This window comes from Panthera onca, chromosome B1 (genome assembly GCF_046562875.1).
Source record: "Panthera onca isolate mPanOnc1 chromosome B1, mPanOnc1 haplotype 2, whole genome shotgun sequence".
Lineage (NCBI taxonomy): Eukaryota > Metazoa > Chordata > Mammalia > Carnivora > Felidae > Panthera > Panthera onca.
The window spans coordinates 152,166,498-152,189,289 of NC_138342.1; the positions used below are offsets into that span (position 1 = coordinate 152,166,498).

At 42.0% G+C, this 22,792-nt stretch overlaps 1 protein-coding gene across 4 annotated transcripts in view; it reads right to left on the minus strand.

Moving 5' to 3' along the window:
* Positions 1-22,792, minus strand: part of GATA4 (GATA binding protein 4) — a 79,984-nt gene that overhangs the window by 24,698 nt on the left and 32,494 nt on the right. The gene's annotated exons all lie outside the window — the stretch shown is intronic.

Consider the following 22,792-nt stretch of genomic DNA (forward strand, 5'->3'; position numbering starts at 1 on the left):
AAGTCTCCACCATTACCGATACCATGCTCTCTAGAGGCAATGATGGCTAGCAAATTTTCTACATTTTTAGACATTTTGTATCTTGTTAATTATGATTTTTAGAAATTTAGAAATTACATAAAATACCAAGAAAAATATAATAATCCCTTGTATTCCCTGTCACGGTCTCTTACCCAATCACTATTTTGAATTTAGAAGATACTCTTCCAATTCATTCTTGTATTTTTACACACATGTATATGCACCTCTGAACTTTATTAAGTCTGGTTTTGTGTTTTTTTTAATTTACTTGAATGCCTTCACACTGTAAATCACATGTACAAATTTACTTTATTACAAATATGAAGTATTTCAGTAACTGAGAAAAAAAGAATATAACAACACTCTTAGACTCACCACCTAGCTTTGTCAAATCTTAATATCTTACCATATTTGCTTCAGATATTTTTTAAAGAAAAAGACATTGCAAATACAGTTGATTCCTCTGTGGGATTCTCTCTCTGCCCCTTCCCCTGCACAAAATAAATAAATGAACATTTCTTTTTTAAAAAAATTCATAAATAGAGAGTAAACTATAAAAATTCTCTCTCCTCAAGACCACATTCTATAGCCTTCTCTGAAGGTGTAAGCAGTATTAACGTAATAACCGCTAGTACTGTCCCTCCTGAGTTTATTGTTTAAGATTGTTTTTCTGCAGCAGCTTTACACTTTTCCTAAGATGTCTGCCAAGTAAGTGAAAGCTGTAAACAGATGGATTGAACTACGAGACCTTTATTATCAAATATGCTTGAGAAGTGCGGGGACTCAACCGTGGTATTGTGTGGGGATGGGAGGAAGACAGGCTGAGAGCCAGGCTCTGTACAGTCTCCGATGCAGGGAATCTCCACTCCTAGACTAGAGTGAAAAAGGACAGAGAAAATAAAACTAACTGAATAAACAAGGTGTGAAATGTACCCTTATCTCTACGTGCTTATAGTTTGGCTTAGGAGCAAAATGGAGTTTGGTGGGAAAGAATAAAATAACACTGAATGATCTAAATGATATTCCATGACAAGGATAAAGTAGATAAAATTCGGTACCAATGTGATTAATTTCCAAGTATACCCATGGAAACACTGGGTTAGGCTAGAAAGGCTAGTGAGAGGAAGAGGGACAGGTGACAGGATTTGAGAAGGGTGTATGGTGAAGAAGGGGGTGGACACTTCCTGTGAAAGCAGAGGAAAGGGATGCTTTCTCCTGGACCTCCCTGAACACCAATCAAATTAAGAAAAATAGAAACAAAAATAAAAACCAAACTCCCAAAAATAAAAGTTTCATCTCCAGTGAAACAAGGAAACAATTCTTACCCTCATCTACAGAGATACTGTCCAATACGATGGAAATTCAGATCACATTGAAGAGCCATACCTCTCAGACCTCCAGCAGGTTGTAAATTTCCCAGGTAAGAAAATAAATGGGATTGGAAAGAAACAGGCAACGTTTTCATTATTTGCAGATGAAAGAATGGTCAACTTTGGTAAACAAATTTGTAAGACCGCTATGGAGAAAGTTATCAAAACTTTGCTACAGGATGTATAAGATGACATGACTAAATGGGAAAAGATACTCTATTCTTGGATTGGAAAATAGAGCAGTATTCTTTCTTCCAAACATCCTGAGCAAATCTCTCATTTTAATGCAGTCCCAGCAAACTTCCCAATAGGATTTCTTAAATGCAACTGGTCAGGCTGAGTGGCAAATTTATAAGGAAGAGTTATTGTATAAGAATATCCAGGTTAATTTTTATAGAAAAAGAGGAGAGGTTGCCCTGTCGGAAATCAGAACAAATGAAAGTAAGCAGGTAATGGCACAGAAATTAATGAAATGATGTTCATTACAGCCTTCTCATGTGCAGTAGTGAAAAACTACCTGCAGAAATACAGCCAAGGCATAAGAAACGGGAAGCTGTAGTATAAAAAGACTGGCATTAAGCATTAAATCCTTTCAAATATCAAAGTACAGCTAAACAACTGTAGGAATTATGAAATAGAATGTAAGTATCACATACTTTTTTTTTTTTAAACAAACTCTACGCCCAACATGGGACTCTAACTCACAACTCTAAGATCAAAAGTCACATGCTCTACCAATTGAGCCAGCCAGGTGCCCCATAAGTGTCATGTACCTTTAAAATGTAGAACTAATAAATCTTCTTAAGAGAGTGAGGTAGATCTGTACTGATATGGGAGAATATCCAAACAGATGTGCTTCCACGGAGAAACTAAGCTGCAGAAGAGTTCTTATGGTATGATCCCATTTGTGTGCAGGCAAATGGCACTGTTCTTCCTGGGAGGCCCTTCCTGGGGGAGGATCATATCATAAACTTAAACATAAGCTTGCCTGTGATACTTGCTTTGATTAATGACATGTGACTAGAAGTGTATAAGCTACTTACACAGCTTCCAAGCATAGGCTTCAAAGGCCACCATGTGGTTCTGACCTAGCTTTTTGCCCCTGCCATGAGGCTGGCATGACCCAGGTAGAGGTTGCACATTTAGCCTGGACCCAGAGCGAAGCACACACATATGACAGACTTGTAGCTGACACGTAATGTGCAAGAGCAAAAAATACATCTCTAAGATAGTAAGCCATGAGATTTGGTGATATGGAGCAAAAGCTAACTGTAACATTGTTAAACAGAACCAAAAGCAAACATCAGTGTTTTATAAATATATCTTTGAACGTATCAATAACATGTCTAATATATCCTAGAGAAACTTTTCTTATGTATATAAACAGATATGTACAAGGATGCCTATTGCAGCATTGATTATAGCAAAAATTAAAAACAACCTGAATATATATCAATAAGGAAATTAAAAATTGAATATGATATATTAGTGTAATTGGAAAGTTATAAAGGTAACTCAAAGTACCTCCACATTTATCAACATAATTAAAACTCAGAAACATATTAATAGTCAAAAATAAAACTTGGAGAAAATTACATAGCATGTTGTTTCTTTTTTTTTCAAGTTTTTTTAAAAGCTTATTTATTTATTTTGAGAGAGAGCAAGCAAGCAAGCATGCGAGCTTGAGTGGGGGAGAAGTAGAGAAAAGGGGAGAGAGAGAGAGAGAGACAGAGAGAGTCCCAAGCAGGCTCTGTGCTGTCAGTGTGAGCCCGATATGGGGCTCGAACTCACGAACCGTGAGATCATGACCTGAGTCAAAATCAAGAGTCAGAAGCTCAACTGACTGAGCCACCCAGGTGCCCCTGGCAAAGCTTCTGCATGGTCTCTTTCTTTATTTTTATTTTTAGCTGCAGTAAAATATATGTGACATAAAATTACCATTTAATCTTTTTTAAATGTACAATCCAACAGTGTTAAGTATATTCATACTGCTGTGTAACCATCTTTAATCTTCCTAAACTGAAACCCTGTTCACATTAAACAACTCCCTTCTCCCTGTAGCCCCTCGTTACCCCCATTCTACTTTCTGTCTCTGTGGATCTGACCACTCTAGGTATCTCACACAAGTGGAATCATACAGAATTTATCTTTGTGACAGGCTTATGTCACTTAGCATAATGTTCTCAAGGTTCATCCACTTTGTAGAATAGAATACGTCAGCATTTCCTTCCTTTCTGAACAAATACTCCATTCTATGTACATATATACTTCATTTTATTCATCCATGGGTCCGTCTATGGATGCCTGAGTTGCTTCCACCTTTTAGCTACTGTCTCTCTCTGTCTCTTTTTAATCAATAATGTATTCGTCTTTACAAAAAATAAAAAATAAAAAATCAGGAACAAACGCAGAGCTGTGCATTAAATAGCAAAACAAAACAATCAGATCTTGACCCCTATGGCTGCTATTTATTGACCCAGCTGGGGAGATTCCTCAGGGCATAGTCTTTGTAAGACTCAGTCTTCTAGGAAGAAGCTCAGAGGTAGCAGTAGCTGCAGAAAAGCCAGACTGAAAGGAAAATCCTGCGGCAGCAAGGTCCTAAGGGAAAGAAGACTACCCAAGCAGCCCAGACCTGACAGAGCTGTTCAGGAGCATGTCTGGTGGCCTCCGTGCATACAGTTCCTTGAAATGGGAGGACTCGTACCATCGTACCATCGGTGACACAGGGAATGGGAAGGGCACCGGCCCAGGCAGTCAGGCTGACCTGAGTCCCACCAGCCTCAGCCCCTTTGTGGCCTTGCACATCCCACAGCCTCAGTTTCTCCACCTGCTAATGGACATTGCAACCCCTTCCTGCAGGACAGTTCTGGGAATAAATAATAAAACAATGCCGGAAGACAGCAGGGAGTGTTTGCTGGGCCTTGATGCTACCACAAATCTCTCCAAACTGCCCAATAGCTGGGCAGGCTGGACAAAGCTGTGAATGGAGACCTAGGCTTCGTTTTCTGCCTATATTTCTAACCAGCTGCCATCCTCAGCCCCTAATTGAGGACCAAACAAAGGCCTCTGCTCCTGATAATAATAGCACAAGTAATTCCCTTGTTTCTGTTTTTCACATTCTATTCCTATTTTTGGTAGAGTCATTAAAACAACCTCACAAGTGTTCACCCTCCCTGACTCTCACAGATGGGCAGAGCTGGAAGGGCCCATAGATATAAGAGGTGTCCCATTCCCAATTCATTCATTTTCACAAAAGAACTGGAAGCCCAAAAAGCCCATATGGACAGTGCAGCATCCACCAGTACTCCTGAAAAGACAGCCTGATCACTTCTGCTAAGACGGGCACCAAGTCCACGCCACTCCTCCAGGAGAGACAGAGGCATAAAGAAACCTAGATCTGTCTCCAGAGCATAACACACGCCAGAGAGGAATGCCCAGGAAGGCATATATGTTGGGTTATTACAACAACAACAAAACAAACTAATAAGCAACTCCTCCTTTTCTTCATAGCTTTCTCCAAACCCTCTCACACTGTGGCAGCCACCAAGGATTAGATACCTTGTCTGGCAGAAACCCACAATGCAATCGATTTGCCCCCTGCTTCTCAGCAAACACGATATAGCACCATGAGAATGTTAACCATTTGGTTAACAGTCGGACCCTAGGAAAGACCCTAGGAAGCAATTCATGGTGAAAGGGGGGTGTCCCTTATTCTCAGAGATTCCCAGGCACAGTCCTTGTCAGGGCTTTCTCAGAACATGCACACCCTCCCCTACAGCAGCCATACCACAACCGTTTCTTTCTGAGCACAACCCAGTGGTTATTTTTCCTTTTGTTTAGATCTCACTGGACGCAGACAGCTGGTTCCAACTCCCTTAGAACGAGTTTTAAAATGTTCTAAAGCTATGACAAAAGTCACTCTTAAGGTATCTACAACCCTAATTAGCCTCTGCTTATGTAAAGGGCCCCCCTATGTAGAAGGAATTATAGACACTAAGTTGGATGTAGAGTATATGTTCCTGAATATAGATGAATACTGAGAATGAGAGCAAATTCTAATACAAAAACCCTCATTTAATTCAACTTGGTAGCCACCTAACCCTCTATTAGTGGAACCAACAAGATCCTATTTGAATGATCCCTTTAATGATAACACCAAGCGTTTACTAATGAATGACTAATGGCTAACATTTAAAAGATACTCCCTGCATGTCAAATACGATGGTTTATGAACATTTTTTCCTATTTCTCACAGTAACACTACGAAGTAGCTTCTATTCAATCATATGGACATGAAAACTGGGGAACACGGCAAGAAGAATGGCTAGAATTTTAAATCAGGTTCTGACTCTCGATCTTAAATACAAGATTCTTCTGCCCCTCCTACTATCAGCTGCCAAATGGTAAAAAGTTGGAGGTCCCAACAAGGAACATAAGCAATAGTTCTGGAGTGCCTGGGTGGCTCAGTTGGTTGGGCGTCCAACTTTGGCTCAGGTCAAGATCTCACAGTTTGGGAGTTCGAGCCCCGCATCAGGCTCTGTGCCGACAGCTCAGAGCCTGGAGCCTGCTTTGGATTCTGTGTCTCCCTCTCTCTCTGCCCCTCCTCCGCTCATGCCCTGTCTCTCAGAAATAAATAAAAATGAAAAAAAAAGTATTAGTATTATAAGCAATAGTTCTGAAAATGATGGAAGTAAGCCGGGCTAATGGGCTCTGCCTTCACCACGAACAGCTGGTTAGATGGTCATCTCTCCCCTCCCCAGCAGATCTGTCTTCTTTGTCCTTTTCCCCCCTTACTACCCCTTCTGTTTTGTCCTGGGGAAAGGGTCCCCTTTATTAATGCCATTCCTGGAGATGTGTTTACACAGGGCAGGAAACTTAATATCAACATTCCCCGAAGGAAAGTGTCTTGTCACTTCTGTGAAGCACTTCAGGCAGGGAGAGACCAACCTCCTGCCCAAATCAAAAGGCACTTACACCCTTTAAACAGAGTCTGACGGGAGAGTTTGTTTCTACAGAGACTCTTTGAGTTCCTGAGCTTGTGTGTTAGGGTGAGGTTGAGAGGCAGTTACTCATATACACAAAACTCTCCCTGGTGCCTCAAGAGGCTCTTTAAGAAGGATCTTAGGAATCTATGTAAAGTGGGGAGGAGGGAAAACAGTGGATTCAGGACAAACTCGATAACCAAAATTCTACAAGTGTCTGTAAACTGGCAGGGAAAGATTATAATCGGTCTGGCTCTGAGGCCAGAACACTGATAGGGTGTGAAGACTTTGGGGGGTCCTTAGGAAGCCCAAAGGGGCACCATCAGGGCCCAGCAGAGCACCACAGGATCAAGGAAACGAGCCCAGGTGGCTTTTACAAAGTAAAACATGGAGGGCACCTAACCATGTTTTCAGCTTCCTTTCTTGGCATCTGTTATGCTGGACTGCCCCTCACTCCCCTCCTGCCTTCAGTAGAGCTTCTCTGCCTCTATCACTCTCCCTAATAACCCAAGGGCTCTCTCCTGTTCCCAAGTCTTCAGTAAGAGTGATGACCCCATAGATTTGAGCTCATACAACCTGCCTCCTGGAAATCTCACCTGTATGTCCCTCACTCAGGCTTCAGACCCACCATATCCAAAATAATGGTCGCACCTCTATGTGCTCTGTTTCCTTGTTGTTAGCTCCGAGAAAACCATTGGGGTCTTCTGTGCTCTTCTCTCTCCTGGCCTTCTAGGTTTTGGCTGCCTTTGCAAGATTCTTACAACCCCTCAATCTCCTCAGTTCCCCTCCAACCCATCCCGGGTCCCTCTCCCTATAAAATTGGACATGCTCATTCCTAGACTTCTGTCTCTCAGATTCCTTTTACAGGGATGCCTCCTCTCCTCCTACTCTAAGTCTCAGTAGGGCCAGCCTGCAGGTATGAGTATGTGAGCCTGAGGGCCCACACATATAATTTTTGATGAATTCCAGGCTTTGTCTTTTCAGATAATGAACATTTATTATCTACTATGTCATTGTAACTTGGGCCCCAAAATGAATGACGTATATCCTGAAAACACTTCCAGGCTACTGAACTATAATCCAAATAAAAAGATAGTACCATAAGATACAGGGAGAACACTGGCCCTGTTTGAACACTGACAGTTCTGCCCAGAGACATATCAAAGGCTGCCTGAAGAGATAAGCCCACTGCAGAGATTCCAAAGAGAGATCCCACTCCAGATTTCACACATTCACAAGATCGACCTTCTGCTCCCTCTTTGCTTCCAACAGGCAGTACGAACCTGCATTCTTGTTTGTTTCCAGTTCTTCCACAGGCAAGTGAGTGAGAACAAGAGAAAAAAGTTGTCTGCATAAAAAGCCATTAGGGAATTATTAGGGTAGGAAGAAAAAAATTAGCCCACCAGATAACTACATGGTTGCCAAGGTGCTGAGTAAGAATCGCTAGCCATTGTGACACTCTCAGTGTGCCAGGGCTCCGGTGTCTATGCTCTTCATCACCATTACAGAGAACAGCAAGGCTGCCCCTCCAGAGTCAAGAGCTCGGTTCAAATGCTCCAATTATCCTGGCCTTCCCGTCAAAGACCAAGACCTACTGAGCCTAAGCGGTAAAACCCAAGGGACTTTCCAGAAAGACAGAATTTGCTCTTCTCTCCATAGGAAAGCAATCAAATAAGAGACTCCCAGTTCCTGCCCAGTGCCCTTCCTAGAAGTGCCATTTATTTTCCAGGCTGACCCAGCAGTCAGAGGCTGCCAGGCAGAAGGGGAAAGTGATGAATCAGATTCCCCAGTCCCTGGGCCACGAAGGAGGCTTAAATGGGACTATGGGGTGAGGAATTGTACTCAACAGTTTACTGACTTTTTCAATCCAGCAAATCAAGGTACTGGGCAAACAACAACAACAGCAACAACAACAGCAACAAAATGGTATGTGTTTCTGATGGGAAGTAGACCCCAAAGAAATAAAGGAATGACTAGACTTGGTCCACATGACTGGTCAGTGATGTGAGACCTCAAATCCAGGATTTCTGCCTTGATCTTGTGTCCCATATGCTACTATGTGTCCCCTCCTTCCCACCCCCACCCCCCACCCCCAGCAGGAGATTATCAGCTAAGCAGAAAGGATATACAGCAGGAGTGACCCTCTATGACAACAACATGGAAGAACAGCTCAAAATCCAAAATAAATGAGGCAAACTCAAATTCAATTTCCAGGTGGGTTCAAGATGACCACCCCCGAGGTACATGGAAGTAGGCTTACACATACTTCTCACACCTCTTTCTCCTCGAACTATGGCTACAGAGACTCAAAAGAAAGGTAATGACCACTGTTTTCCCCCATACCCTTCTTCGGCCAATTCGGCCTGGTGATTTCCTCTTGCCTTTCTTTCCATGTCTTTTGCCTCTACTCACTCATTCTCCAGGCTAGAGAGTACTTCTGACAGCTTCTCACCGAGTCACCTTTTTGTCTCCATACTAGCCAGCCAACACACACACACACACACACACACACACACACACACGTGTGTGTGCACACACGTACACATACACACACCCCTCTGTGTGTATTCTCAATTTACTGATTCAATATATTTGCCCTCTATTCATAAAGCCCCAAACTCCTCTGCCTAGATTTCAAGGCCCTGCATATCTGGTCCCAACTGTGTCAACCTTATCAATCCCTAAAATGGAAGCAGGCTGCCAGAGTGCTGGGAAAAGTTTTGAGATATGGGTGATAACGTCCAAAATGTTTAACGTGGCCATCTAGGGTGGAGCCCTGTATCAAGAGGCAACAGGAAGGGGGAGTCTACCAGGAGTAACACAGCTCATGTAGTTGAAGAGGAGCACAAAGCCAAAAGCTAGAAACACTCGAGGTAACCCTGAAGTCAAAAGGCAAGGAATGACCAAACAGACAAAACTGGTTTCGGTAACAGATTGCCAGTCAAAGTGTCGATGTTCTTTTTCTGAGACTCTGTGGATGTCGTGGCATAAATAAAGCAAATGTGAAATGATGTTGGGTTGTTGAGAATGTAATTTTTGGTGTGGATGAAAAGATTTACAGCTATAAAGATGCATGAAAGATGTAAAAAGCTACAGCTTCCAGGGAAAACAGTATGGTGGTTCCCCAAACCGTAGGGAATTACCATATGATCCAGAAATTCCACTGCTGCGTATCTGCCCAAAAGAACTAAAAACAGGGACTCGAACAGATATTTGCGTGCCATGTTCACAGCAGCGTTGGTTCACAATGGCCAAAAGGCAGAAGCAACCCACGTGTCCATCACAGAGGGATGGATAAACAAAATGTGGTATATACATACAATAGGATATGATTCAGCCATTAAAGGAAGGAAATTCTGACACAGGCGACAGCATGGATGAACCTGGAGAACATTATGCAAAGTGAAATAAACCAGACGCAAAAGGACAAATATTGGATGAGTCCACTTACATGAGGTAACTAGTATCAAATTCATAGGGAAAGGAGAATGGTGGCCCACAGGGGCTGGAGACAGGGGGAATGGATACACAGTTTCAGATGGGGAAGAAGTTCTGGAGATGGTTGGTGATGATAGCTGCACAACAATGCGGATGCACTTAATGCTGCTGAACTGTACACTTGAAAACGGTTAAAAGGGTCAATTTCATGGTGTGTATATTTTAGCACAGGTTAAAAAAAAAAAGATGCATAAAAGGAAGTGAAAACTTTTTTTAGTCCTTAATTTCAATCCGAAGTATGGTACCGACACGTGACTTTTTTATCTTATCTTTGGGTGGGATGAGGGAAGTTTTTCCAGACTTTCTACTGAATGACTAACCCAATAACAAAGAGCACAACCAGCAGAGCTGGCTCTAGGAGTGGTGTCCAAATTAAAAGGAGCCAGGGCTTCCTAGGGAAATGGCTACAGCAAGGTCTAGGGGGAGAAAACACTAAGAAGAGCTTGGAGTATTTTGTGGTATGGAAAGCACAAAAGGATTAAACTACGATTTTGTCTGGGGCGCCTGGGTGGCTTAGTCAGTTAAGCGGCCGACTTCAGCTCAGGTCATGATCTCGCGGTCCTTGGGTTCGAGCCCCGCGTTGGGCTCTGTGCTGACAGCTCAGAGCCTGGAGCCTGTTTCAGATTCTGTGTCTCCCTCTCTCTGACCCTCCCCCGTACATGCTCTGTCTCTCTCTGTCTCAAAAATAAATGAACATTAAAAAAAAATTAAAAAAAAAAAAAAACTACGATTTTGTCAAAAGAACTCAGGAGCCCAATTTAGACAGGTTCCCACTGGCAAAGACGGAAAAATCTGAGCATCAATTAGGACACTAGCTAACATGGATTACAACACATCATATACATTTAAATCTCTGAATTCTTAACAACACTAAAAAAAAAAGTCACTGGTCAGGGAACTAATTCATTATTTTGAACACTGAAAAGTAAAGTGAAAGAAACAAGCATTCATCCTGCCTTTCCGACACAAGCTGTATCTCAGGGTGACCAAATAATTGGGAAACTGAAGTATTTTTTAGTTGTTACAGATATATTCCAGCTAGTAAATGAAGAAGGAATGAGAGCATTAGAATGTTACCCTTTGCAAGCACTAATGGAATCATGGACTTAGGCACTGTCCATCAATGGCTGCTGAATGTGATCAAGACTATTTTTCCAATTACAGATTTACATGAAAAACAGGGCAGAGGGGTGCCTGGCTGGCTCAGTCGGTTAAGCATCCAACTTCAGCTCAGGTCATGATCTCGAGGTTCATGAGTTCGAGCCCTGCTTCCGGCTCCACATTGTCAGCGGAATTCTTCCTCTCTCTCTGCCCCTCCCCAACTTACGCGCGGGCTCTCTCAACATTAAAAAACAAAAACAAAAACAAAAACAAAAAAAGCCAGGACAGAGGAACATGTTAAATGTCGTGAAGGAAATGCAATCAACAGAATCTAGGCTGGAGAGTGGGAAAACTCTACGGCAAGAGCCTAGTTTCTTCAGCGAATATACCATAAGAAAAAGAAGAAAGGATGAAAGGAGAACGTACAGATTAAAAGAACTTGACAGACATATTAACAGAGGCAACATATGGACCGGATCTGAGCAAACAATCTAAGAAAGTTAGACAAGCGGAAAATCTGAACACTGGATAGTTAATGATATTAAGGAGTGACAGTTAATTCAAATCAGAGTGATACTGGCATTGGAGCTACATGTATTTTTAAGTTTTATCATATCTTTTAGAGATACATACAGAAGTATTTATAGATGAAGTGATAAGTTATCTAGAATTTCCTTCAAAATAACATAGTATGGAGGGAACGGGGGGGGGGGGGCATACAGATGAAATACAGCTTGTCATGAGGTGATATTGTTGAAGCTGAGGGCTGAACAGTGACCCTCTACTTCTGCATACATTTGAAACTTAACATTACAAAATTTGTTTAAAAGGCAAGAATTGAAGTTAAAATCTTCATCTTCACCTCTAAACTTCCTGGGAGGTAGGTGCTCTGGCTAATCCATCCTTATGGGGTCTAGTGATGCATACCTGCATAAACAGTGTTGTTCTGTGGAATTATCCATATTCTTATTGGAGGCCACTCCTGGCACCCACTTCTCTAGGGATAATACCAGAAGCAGGCAGGCGGGATTACAAAAGAGGGTGGGGACCCCGCCTCCAGGGGCAGAGTAGCCTAGTCCCTCTTCTTCCCAGGGCAGGGAGGGATCTGGCTTAGGAACTAGAGCTGGCCTGGCATTTTGCCCTTCTTTCCACCTCAGCCCAGACACAAACCATACAGCCACGCTGTGCCCTGCTGCTAACACACATACACGTAACTCCTCCAAACCATCCTGCTAGCATGTACCGCCTTCCCATCAGAGTTCCTTCTCTAACTGGGAATGGGTGCAAAAACACAGAGGGAAGGCAGCCATCACCTTGCCACAGTGAGGCAAAAACAAAACTAAGAGCCACTATTTTCAACCTTTCTACACTATAACTGAAGCGATACATCCAAGATGCTACTCGGGTCCTGCCTCTGTGCTGCTTTCCTTTCAAGTCTGCTCTAACCCAGGCCAAGTTCAAACTCTACACGCCTCAGCTACTTCCTGGCTTCCTGGCCTCCTGGCCTCCCACCTACATGGCCGAATAGCCAGACTCCAGACACATCCTCAGCTTGTACTATCCTTCCCTGCTATGTAGCACCCCCCTAATCACTGTTTAGGACACAACACAGGAGTTCCCTCCACCAGGAAGCCTGGTCTGAGGTGACAGGGCCACTTTCGGTACCCTAAGGGCTCCCAGGGAACCCAGATTTACTCCACTAGAGCTCTCCCTACACTGAAAGGGCACAGTCACTTCTTACCTCTCCCTACCACACTGTAAGTGGCTGGAATGCAGAGACCATCTTGTTCACTTTTTATCTCCAATGCCTAACGAGTGCCCTGCTCTCAGGAGGCAGGCAAAAATATCGGCTAGCTGGTTCACTGGTGTTTGAAATAGAGCCCTACCTTCTGTGGATCTCCACAGGCTCCTAGAAACTCAGACACGGGCATGGGTTTAGTAATAACAGAAAAGCAAAACCAAAGGAACAATAAACTAAGACCAACTCTGAGGTAACTTAACCCATGGTTTCCAAAAGTTGTTTTACATCTTAGTAGTTAAGTATTTTATTATGTATAATAAAAAATAAAACTGCCCATCAAACCCCAAATGTCACAGATACTGTTGCTTAAAATGAGGCAGGTAACCATGGAAACCTATGTTACAGAGACTGCATGCATTTGAGTTTGATGCCCAGGCAAGCTCGGGAAGGTTACGAGTTACTATGATAGCTTTGGTATGATAAAGACAAAGTCAACATGAACTATTATCCTGGGGGCTGCTGTAATACCCAGGATTTTAAATACCCCAAAGGGCGCCAGAGGCAGCCCTTCTCACCACTCCTTCCCCTGGCCTGATATCTTAGTCTTATAATGCAGGTACTCAAGCGGAGAGAGGCACAGTAAGCTGTTCACACTTGTACAGCAGGAAAAGAGAGCACAGGACAGAATCCTAGGGGCCCTTGGTGCCAGACTCATGTGCTTTCACCTCGTTGATTTCCCTTTCTAAAAAAATGGGTTGAAAGCTACTGCTCACATTTATTATACACAAAAATCAGAAGACTGAAAAACTAAATTTTTACACACAGCTCTCCCATTTGATTGGCTAGCGGTTCTTTTTACCAATTTCCCATTGTTGCTCTACTTCAGGGGTCTGACTTGAGGAGTCAGTCTGGATCACTGATCTTTAAAAACTTTTTTCAATGCTGGAATAACTAAACACTAACTTTTATGACTGTTTAAGTATATACGTATACACATGCCTGCATATGTATGGTAACTAAGAAGTCAAGGATTAATGCCTAACAGTGGTTATCTCTGGGTGCTAAGATTACAAACTATTTGTGCACTGGTTTATATGAGTTTTTCATTTTTCCATATTACATGGAGTTTAATAAAAGAAGGATAATTTTTACTGATACTATTTGAAAAAAAAAAAAAAAAAAAAAAAAAACAAAACAAAACCAAAACTATTTGCTTTTCTGAGGCCAACTTTGACCTGGAAAACAATTTGCTTTTTTCAAATCAGCTGTATTTTCCTATTAAGTGTGTATTCCGTGAGAACCACATTCTTTATTTAGGGTCAAGTTAAGTTCTTTCTGTATGCTAGGGAAAGGTTTTATTTGTTGTTTGTTTTCTCCCCGCCTAGTCAATTTCGAGGGGTAACTTGTATTATTGCCTCTCTTTACCAGGTTTGATTTATGATCTTGGAAGTCAGGTCATTCTTTGCTAGGTCGAAGAGAGAAAGAAAGAAAAAAAAAAAAAAAAAAGGTTCCTCCACCTAATACCTGATAAAATATCTGAAAAGGTCATTGCAGACCTTGACAGAAACATACAATTTCAACCTGATCTGATAAAACAACAACCAGAAAACTTTTATCAGAAGAAAACATAACTTGCCATTTCCCAGCTCAATTGACTGAACTTTTTTTTATCTGCAATGACAGACCTCGTAAGATAGGAAAAGCTGCAGATAAGAAACCAAATTGAGTTGTCTTGAATCAGATCCGATTGTCTGCCCCTGGTTCAAACTCCCACACCTGCTCTGAATGGGTCAATGAGAGTCTCTTGGCACGGTCCCCGAGGGGTTTGGAAACATTGCAAAAGTAGTGAACTTTGAGACTTCAGCGTTTATTCTGCGATTATAATTAACCTGCTCACCAGTGGCTATTGATCAATTCTGAATGGAGGTGATAAAGTTTGACTGGATTTCTAGAAGTAAAAATGGAGCTTTAAATCGGGAGGAAAAAGGGAAGATTCCAAAATAATTTAAGGACCAAATTCAGCTTTAAGATCTGCAATTAGGAAATCCCAACGCCTATGGTTTAACAATCCACCGAATTCTGGTGGTATCTCCTTGATTTCTCATCCACCAAAATAAAGTATATCTGGGACAATTCAACACAGAGTGAAAAACTCACAATCCACTTGGAACAGCTCTTCAATGACTTTACAAGAATGGAATGGCTTACCTGTCTGGATTATATTCCTCCTTAGGCAGAAAAAAAGATACTCTGAGCCATGAAGTCAATTTTGGGACTCCTGCAAAATGCTGAAGACCAGAAAACCAAATTCCCTTCATTCAGATAAGAGGCTTGAATATCCTGGCTTAATTCTGATTACAGAGCAGTAATAGATAAAACCATAGGCCCCCTGCCAGAAATGAGAAGGCTTCCACTGGCGGCTTCTGTGTTCAGCTCAGCCCAACTCCATGGGGCTCTTCCAGCCTGAGGTTTTATTCACTGTCCTCATCCATCCCCCTATCCCCTATTCTCATCTTCACTAAAAACATAATTACTATAGTGCTTTTCTCCTGTCCTTTCTCTGCTCCTACCACAAATACATTTGAATCTTCAGAGAAAAGGGAATATGGAGATGGTTCTGGAGATGGTTCCCCTAAAAGGGGAAGGATTTTTGAGAAAGCCATATGGTTTTGCTCTTCTTTTGCAGCCAGCAATCCCCACTCCTGCCCCAGAATAGGAGAATCCTCTAGTTTGGAGGGTCTGAATTCTGGGAAATGTCTCTTCAATTCTCTGCACAAGAGAATCAGGAGCCTGAAAAGGGAGTTGATGCAAGGCAGGGGTTCCTAACAAGTGCAAGGTGGGCTGTATCAGAATGAGATGGAAAGCCACTAGAGAAGATGTTGTACCTGGAGAAGCATTGAGGAAAAACTACACTGGGGAGAGGGAGCAGGGGGAGACCAAGTCACAGAAAATACTAACATCTGAGTCCTTCAAACACAACACACCTTCTCGTCCTGAAGGGATAAGCGCCCTCATCTTGACAAATGCAAGAGGTAAATGAAAGGAAAACATGGAAGTCCTGGAAGTGGGACTTACCTGAATTCTAAGCCAGAACTGTTGCTTACTACTATGGGGAACTTGGGCAGATTACTTCATTTTTCTGAGGATCAGTTACCTCTTCTGCAAAATGGAGATTATGTCTGCCCTCTCAAGGACTTAAAAGTCCCTATCACAACTTCCCCATTTACCCTTGATAAAGGATCCAACTCACTATCCATAAATTGCATTTATATAGTGCAAGATTACAGGCATATATGTAGCACAAGACATAAGCTACTGTCCCTAAAAAGTTAACTAGTTTCCAAACATTAATGTATCCAAACTTGTAAATTTATTTTGTACAAATTAAAAGAGATCAGAGGCCATTCCTATTATAATCCCACTCATATTATCTTCTCTACTTTCTTTAGAAGGAGACAAAGAAATAGCTATATAGATAGCCAATAAAATGTTTAAATAATCCTTCATGGAATGTGTTACATGAGCCCAGGTCATGGTCCTTGGAAGGTCAATAGAACAGAGCGATACCTATTCCCAAACCACGAGAGGGCTTTATCACCCGCACCTTATTCAGGATGAGCAGACCAAAAAAGTCACCAGCAGACAAATACTTTCAGGTGTCAAAAAGGCCCCTTCAAGTTCTTAAAGTAGCAGTATCCAGAGGCCAGCAAGAATTGCCCTTTGCTAAGAGCAAGGCAATGGAAAAACCAGCACACCTTCCTCTTCCGTATGCAAACAAAAGCAGCATGCATTTGCAACTGGCTTCAGATCTAAATTCAGAACAACTCAATCTCCTTAAAAGGACAGGCAGAAAAGAATTGGTTAAAAGACTTACCTTGCCTGGGGGGGAAGGTAATTTATTTTTCTAACATAATCCCTATCACTGCCAAGGTTGTTTCTGGTTCTAGTCCCAAGATAACCTGAGGGAGAACTACCATACCAGCCAAGAGCACCTATGTATGTGCCCCCAAGGCCAGCCTGACAATTGCTGAGATTTGCTACCAAGAGACATTACTGAGAGTGGAATAAGCTTTTTTTTTTGTCCCTTCAGTAAAGCAATCTCCTGTTGGATGAGCAAAAACCAAAAGCTAAATTCAATAAACAACAATTTATATCATAAAGTACTTTTCCTGGACATCCATAACTCTAAATATAGAACCCTGTTTTAGACAAAAAGAGGGAGAGAGACTCTCAGGAAGTTAATTCATGAATGCTGTATGTCTCTTTAATAACTGGTTTAATATGTTTTAATTGGTAATATATTCACATGGCTCAAAATTCAAAAGGTTCATTTTCACATCAGTATTCACAGCAACATTATTCACAAGTGAGGGAAACAACTCAAGTGTCCATGGTGGATGAATGGATTGAAAAATGTGATATATACATCATTCAGTGTTAGAAAGGAAGGAAACCATATGACATGTTACAACATGGATGAACCTTGAGGACATTATGCCAAGTGTAATCAACCATAAAAAGATGAATACTATATTATTTCACTTATATGAGGTACCTAAAGTAGTCAAATTCATACAGACAAAAACTAAAATGGCAGTTACCAGGGGCTGGGGAAGAGGAAATAGAAAGCTGTTGTTTAATTGGTTTAGAGTTTCAGTTTTGCAAAATGAAAAGTGTTTTCACTGAAAACCTGTTTCACAATGATGTGAATACACTTAACGCTACTGAACTGTATACTTAAAAATGGCTAAGACGGTAAAGAATAAAATGAAATAAAACTAGGGATGCCTGGGTGGCTCAGTCCGTTAAGCATCTGACTTTGGCTCAGGTGATGATCTCACAGTTCATGGGTTCGAGCCTCACATAGATAGGGCCGTGTGCTGGCAGCCCAGAGCCTGGAGCCTGCTTCGGATTCTGTGTCTCCCTCTCTCTCTGCTCCTCCCCCACTCGGGTTCTGTCTCTCTATCTCTCCAAAAATAAACATTAAAACATTTTTTAATAATAAAAAATAAAATGAAACTTAACCTTAACCTCCCTATATTTTTTTAACTTCCCTATGTTTTAAATATATTTTCTTATTATTTAAATGGCTAATAAAGAAGCATAGAAGTGACTATTAAAAAGTGGTTAAGTTGGTTAAAAATTCAAAAGGCTCTAAGGCATATGTGGTAAAAATGCTTTCCCCACCCTTATCTTTCACCTACCCAGTTATCCCTTCCATGGGCAAATGACGTTACAAATTCCTTGCAAATATTTCCAAAGATAAATTAAATATGTTCAAATGCATACACTCCTTTCTTCTCTTTTTAATGTTTGTTTATTTTTGAGGGGGGGGGGGTAGAGTGAGAGGGAGACAGAGAATATGAAACAGGCTCAGGCACTGAGCTGTCAGCACAGAGCCCAGTGTGGGGCTCAACCCCACAAACCATGAGATCATGACCTGAGCCAAAGTCAGACACTTAACTGAATAAGCCACTCAGGCACCTCTTCCCCCCTCTCTTTTTTTTTTTTTTTTTTTTACACAAGTAACATGCAATATACATATCCTGTACTTCTCTTGGAGACAACTCTATTACCATTACATAATGAATTTCCTAATTTTTAAAGCCTACGTGATATCCTATTGTTTGCACATACAGTATGTATACAAACACTCCCCTGATAATGCACATTTAGGTTATTTCCAATTTCTGTTATTACAAACAGGGCTGTAACTGTGCCGGTACATTTGCAGAATAAATTCCTAGAAATTAAATTTCTGGGTCAAGGGTATCTACTTTGTAATTTGTTGGATACCATCAAGGGCTCTCCAGAAAGGTTGTACCAATTTACACTCCCACCCACAGGTATCAGAGTTCCTGTTTCCCTACACCTCTGAGTATGTTTGTTTTCTTAGCTCATTAGAGTTTAAAAAAAAAAAAAGGAAAGGATACAGAAGAAAGTGTTATCTAAAACTGTCTCCTGTGCATCATTCCACCTGAGTGCTTAGAAAGAAAGTGCCTAGCAAATGTGGCCTGACCTTTTGATGGGACACAATTGGGCAGGTGACAGATCTCACTGGAAGCAGTGACACACCCCTGGCCACCCCACACACACCTTCCCCATTTAATTGGTCCTCAATCTAGCACCACAGACCAGCCCCAACTCGGACTGACCTGCTCAGGGTGGTAACCGGAAAGTTAAACAACTTTGGTTTTCTCAAAGACTGACAAATCATTCTGTGGCCAAACAAGCTTACTTAAGAGTTGATCTCACAAAGTTCCCTACATAAATGAACTGGCTCTGAAAGAAACTGGCTTAATTGATAAGCAGTCCCCAGAAGATCCAGAAAACACTTTAGAGTTTCCTACCAACCTATATAATAAACAAACTCTCGAAACACCACAAATGAGGCAAAGCTTTTAAAGAAACCATTCGGGTAACACTGGGTGATATACATTTTTTCACTGTGTTATTTTTTTAACCCTTAAAATTATTTAACAATTTTGAGATCCTTTGATAATATTATAATTGCGTGTTTCTTTATTACCCAAAGGAATTATTTCATAATAAAACATATTTTCACAGCTTTCCAGTAACATCTACCACAATCTATTTGCTTCATCGCATATTTACACATAATTCCCATTGTCCCCTTTCTGCCTTAAATATTTGCAAGCATTAATATAAAAGTCAACTTTATTGTGGTATAATGTACATACAAAAAAGTACTCCTGCTTTTTAATTTTTTTTTTAAAGATTTTATTTTTAAACAACCTCTGCATCACACATGGGGCTCAAACCCACAACCCCAAGATCAAGAGTCACAGACTCTTCCCACTGAGCCAGCTGGGCGCCCCCATGCTCATTTGAATAGTACATTTCCATCCTGAGTTTTGAAAAATTGATACACCTGCGTAACTACCCTCATTGGGTTCTTTAAAAGGAGACAGTCATCTTACCTGCTCTAGCCATTTCATGTGCACACAAACAATGGACCCTAGCCCTTGAAATGCAAGAAATTCCCTGCCCAGCTCCACTGGCAGATGGCAACACCATACCTCCTTAAGCCCTTTCAGTGCCCAGGGGGTGTTATTAAGATAAGTCATATTCCAGATTCCATATTCCATTTCAACAACTACAATCACGTGTGAAAAAGTGTTCTTGCCAAACCTAATGTCCGCTCGCCTGGAGGAACACAACGTTAAATAAAAGGCCTTTAAACGTTAAAGTACCTTTTAGGTTTTTTTACACGGTCCTTCTCTCTCTCTCAACCACCCTGTGACTTCTCCTCCCTAAACAGTTCTGGGTGGGGGGGGGAGCGCGCAGGTGGTCACAAGGGTTGCAGAACCCTCTCCCACCCTGCTCACTGTACCCAGAGGCTCTCCAATGGACCTCTGAAGCAGCCACTGAGTGTGTGTGTGTGTGTTGACCTGGGCTGAGTACTGTGGTGAGTACCTCCTAGATCTCTACTCAAATAAATATTTGCCAAGTGCTCAGCATGTGCCTGGCACTTAAATATGAGTAAGACTCTGTACCTGCCCTCAGTAAGGTCACATAATTCCATTAATGCAGCCTCATTAATGATTTCAACAATTGTTTCAGGGTCAGGTTCATATTGAACTTGGAATGAATTGAAGTTCATATACATTGCCGTCAAGGCAGAATAATTCCTTTCAACCTAAGTGCAGGTCTTTATTGAGGCCCTTGGTAGCTTTCATCACTTTGATTTTTGTCTTTTCCAGTAACCAACATAAGATACTAACTCTTATTAAAACTGAGGCAATTAATACCTCATGAAAAAAATAAAGCTGTTCTCTTAGTTCTCTTCATTGAAATTGAAAGCAGTTTCTGAGGTGAAGAGTGAGTTAGTCTCTGTGGTTTTACCTCTGGTCGTAAATATATTATTTACACAAAAACCAAGCTGTGTTGGGTCATTTCATGGTACCACAAAATGTGATGGCAAATGAGGGTATAACTTTTTTCCTTTTTTTTCAAAAAGCAGGTGCCTGGCTTTTCCTGGCAAACTCCTATTTACCCTTCCAGACCAAATGCAGATGGCACCACTTGGGTGAAGACTTCCAGATTCCTAGACAGAAGAAAGAACCACTTCTGTCTTCTCTCCTTTTCTCTCAGCTCATTCCTGCAGCATGTTACTGGGTCATTTACCCATTTTCATGTCTTTAGGGTGACCAACCATCCCCATTTATTGGGGACTGTCCTAGGTTTAGCACTAAAAATCCCAAGTCCTGGGAAACCCCTCAGTCCTAAGAAAATCAGAAAAATACATCCCTCTGCATGATAGTGAGTAGCTATTTAATAAAATAGCCATCACTTATGAGGAGCCAAAACCAACTACTTCACAAACACTGCCTTATTTTTCGAATTTAAGACAACACCGAAAGCAGTTATGATTATCACATTTTATAGAACAAGAGAGGAAACTGAGAGGTAAGTAACTTGCCCAGGATCACAAGGGTACCTGGAATGGAATCCAGGCTTGCCTGTCCCATACCACCACACTGTATTACCGTTTGAGAGTCCAATGGCAGCTCCATACAGCAAGCTCTCGATAAATCTCATGGAATCAGTAATCACTTATCACCATGCTCCTATCACTCAGCATCAGCTAATGTGCCAGTGTTGGTCCTTGAGACAGCTACCAGGCATTTACAGGAGGGTCCATGTGATAGGAGGGACATATATAAAAAGCATATTTATTTACATGCACTGCTTTTAACTTAGCTGGCTTTTATGTAAGTGCCACCTGCAGAACACGCTGAAGACGTGCATGCCAACATGCTCTGCATGCCTCATGTTCCCTCACAAAGATAACAGGGAAGCTTTCCTGACTTGACCATTTAACACACTTGGCTCTGTCCAGGCGAGCCAATCCAGCTGCTAGGCCAGACCCAAGGGCTGTCTTCAGGTGGGACCTCCTGAACCAATGGCACAGAGCAGAGTACTGGGAAGACAGGCCACACTTCTCCATGATGAGGTGCTCCGTGGAGGTCAGCTTACCATTTGTTGATCCTTTAATTTGGGAAACATTACTGACTTCAGCACCTTCCTAGCTGGTATGGGTTACATTTTAGAATTTAAGTACTGTGTGCATTCACACAGTGTGTGTGTGTGTGTGTGTGTGTGTGTGTGTGTGTGTGTGTATTTTTAACATTGTTGCGGTTGTAACTCTCCTGATCAGAAAAGCATCCTCCATCTTTGTCTTTTGACTCCAGGTGATAGGGGTTAGAAAGCAACCTCTCCACTCCCTCCCACAAGTTCAAAAAGCAGAACTATGGGGAGGGACCATTTCTCCCTGTTTTAAAACATAAGTTCTAAAGAAAGTTTTATTTCTAATATAATTTATTGTCAAACTGGCTAGCATACAGTGGGTACAGTGCGCTCTTAGAGTTTCAGAGAGAACGCAAGAGTTCGAGAACGCGGGGCCACAGCGCCCCACCCCCTCCCCAACACGCCCACCTCGAGCTGCCATTGTATGGAGATACTTCAGGCCGGCTATCTCACTCTGCGCCTCCCGAAAGGCTCCGGAGCCAGTTGCCCCTCCTCCCCCAGGGGGTGCCGTCTGGCTCCCCTGAGAGGGGGAGGGGGAAACTAGGAGCTATAGACCCAGCCCCGGCGCCACTTCCACGGTTAATCAGTTTACCTGGGATGTGTATTTGGCTGCACCCCCCTGGGGACCTTCCCTGGCCACCCAGGGTCAGAGGATAATTTAAAAAACTCTTCAAAGCCGGGACCCTTCTCGGAGCCAGCTTAAGACTGGAAACCTGGGAGGGACAGGCTTTACTCTTCAAAGTGAGAACAAATGCGAAAAGATTTAGCACTTAGTAGGTAGTCAGTAAACGTTAACTTTGTTTCTCGGGTCTGGACTTCACCTCCCCGCCAGAAGCCATCTCCAACCAACCCGATCCTGTCCCTTCCTGAAATTCGACAAGACCAGAGGTGTTGTTTTGTTTTTTTCCATTTTGAACTAGTGGTTGCCACTTCCTTTTCTCTCCCAGCGCAAAGCACCCGGACCTTTTCTCAGGCTTCATTTTGTTCAACTGTAAATCGGAGCGGGGTAGCACAGGCTTGCCGTCCTT